The sequence below is a fragment of the Branchiostoma floridae genome, unplaced genomic scaffold, assembly GCF_000003815.2.
Source record: "Branchiostoma floridae strain S238N-H82 unplaced genomic scaffold, Bfl_VNyyK Sc7u5tJ_1439, whole genome shotgun sequence".
Taxonomy (NCBI): domain Eukaryota; kingdom Metazoa; phylum Chordata; class Leptocardii; order Amphioxiformes; family Branchiostomatidae; genus Branchiostoma; species Branchiostoma floridae.
In genome coordinates this window covers 35,185-37,521 of record NW_023365716.1, presented here as the reverse complement: position 1 = coordinate 37,521, position 2,337 = coordinate 35,185, and the positions used below count along the sequence as shown (strand labels likewise).

Genomic DNA, 2,337 nt, shown 5'->3' with positions numbered 1-2,337 from the left:
TATATCTAAGCATTTAAGAAACTACAGGACAATTCCAATGTCTTCCACATAAGTATTATCAATCTCACCTTTATCTACTTTCCTTATATACGAAAGACATACCAAAGAAAGTAAATCCACAAGTGTGACAAATGTACAGCAAACAGCTTTACCCACCTACGTAGTCTCTTGTCCTCCAGATCACGGTCGGGGAGAAGGGTGGAGGTGCAAGGCAACCAGCAGGATCTTTTTGACATGTAAGAGCGATAGGTGTAAAGCATGCAACTTTGTCCTTTTGAAACGTGACAAGCTATTGGGGGAAAGAAGACCCCGAATGGAATGTGAACTTTTGTCTTTATCTGTACCTGGGACTGACTGTTTTGTTTTGTTTTGTTTGAAACTTTGTTTATTCCTGAAAGCTCAGATCGGCCTACTCTGTGGTAATTGTTGTCTTAATATGCACCTGGGCCCGAGAACTACTCTGTGGTAAGGAATTCACAGAAAATACATGAGAGGCAGACATGTCCCAGTGAGCTTGCGCATATGACAAACCGGACTAATATAGGTGCTGTACGTATAGTTTTAGTACACACCCTACACACGTATAGTTTTAGTACTTTGGCATTGACTTTATTAATACTCTTTTTAGATTTACTCTTTTCAATTTTACCTTATACTTAATAGATGTAGATTTTGTACCCAAGATAGTTTAAGTGCCTTGGGCCATAAGCATAGATACAGATACAGATGCAATTTTCTTTTGTGTTAAAGTTGATCACTTGTTTGGTTGTTACATTTTATAAGACTTCCCCCCCCCCCCTTTAAATAGCACTGTAAAGATATTGAATACTGGAACATTTATTACATTGGTATATTTAGTTGTATTTTTGTACTTTATTTCATAAAACGATGCAAATTATACGCACCAATGTGTATACTATAGACGAACTTATGTTTTGTATTCGTATTCTTTAAGCTTATAGCAATATAGATGATACTGACATGTTTAAAACTTAGCATAATTTTGGTAAAGCTTTAATTCAAAATAAAGTACGTGTAAGCAAAGACAGCCATTTGCATTGATGTTGGTTTATACCGTCTGACAATTTTGAATTAGGCCTTCGCTGCCTAAGAAATGTAGACATTTCCTACCATGGCGTAATTTTAACAAAAATAACATAATTTCCGGACGAAGTAATATAAGGTGTTGATTTGAATCGCAGTCCTTGTGGCAGCAGTACTAGTGTTTCAAGATCTAAACATGAATTGAGGAAGAAGTCCTGGGCATATCGGATTCCACCTTGCTTGGCCCAATGATTTTTAACCTCCTTGCTAGAACCTGATAAAATCTGAGGCGTAGAAATTGAGGTAGACCGTTTGTTTTCTTTATTAGGAGATCTCCATTAGTGTTGAAATACATCCACTAGTCTTCCTGGAGTCCTTTTTCATAAAATACTTGAATTATAACCATTACTATTTCATTTATAGTGTTATTTTTGCTTGGTTCAAAACCAGGAGAGTAAAGCGCTATGCGGCGATTTTTGCTTTGACCCGTAGTGTATCAGGTTTGGGACCTCTCACCTTTACCCCGTTAGTGAGCTGACGTCCGCCATTTTGTTTTGGTTTGTGTCTCGTCTTTTTTTCATATCTTCCAAACTGCCGCGATTTTTACCGATTTGTAGGAGTCTTGGAGACCTCTTACTACCGTAGAACTGCAGGTAAGACCTTTGGTTGCCGTTAATGCTTACTGATCGGTGCCTGTTTAGCGGCGAACTAGAATTAGAGGTGTGTTTTCGATCGGTAGTTGATGGGGAGGGGGGCATTCAAAGTAACGTGTGAGATGTCACATCGATTTGCACAAATATACTGTCACAAATGAGGGAAATTGTTGTATCTGATAACAAAATGATAGACGAAATGAAGACGGTTATATTCGCGCATCATAAAACGAAACTTTTCCTTGAGCTCACAGTGAAAAAGAAAACCCTGTAACTAGTGTAAGGTATCATATATACAAATGTAAGGAAGAAGACAACAAACCAGACCACAAACGTCTACTTAACCACGCAATACTAGACAAAACCCCGCTTGGGGCATGATGTCTAGGACATACTCAGAGGCCTAACCCATGTGTAGCCGGTGGTGGTAGTGCTGGCAGTCAACAACAACAACAACAAAAAGTTGTGCATAAATAAACGAACAACGTGATACTGTACATTGCCACACTAGGCATAGGCTCCTACCCTTACACTTACAGCTGGGTGAAGCCGGGGTAGCCATAGTACTTGACTACCCCAGCTTTGAAGCTATCTGTGGTCTTAGCTTCTCTATATATATAAGGTGTTGCGGTAGTGCATT

At 38.9% G+C, this 2,337-nt stretch overlaps 3 protein-coding genes across 3 annotated transcripts in view; 2 read left to right on the top strand and 1 right to left on the bottom strand.

Annotated features, from left to right (window-relative positions):
* The window catches only part of LOC118407668 (tropomyosin-1-like), a 1,169,601-nt gene that overhangs the window by 1,133,172 nt on the left and 34,092 nt on the right, over positions 1-2,337 (bottom strand). The window lies entirely within an intron of this gene.
* Positions 1-2,337, top strand: part of LOC118407669 (gastrula zinc finger protein XlCGF57.1-like) — a 19,652-nt gene that overhangs the window by 5,914 nt on the left and 11,401 nt on the right. The window lies entirely within an intron of this gene.
* Positions 1-2,337, top strand: part of LOC118407610 (zinc finger protein 25-like) — an 865,280-nt gene that overhangs the window by 860,501 nt on the left and 2,442 nt on the right. The gene's annotated exons all lie outside the window — the stretch shown is intronic.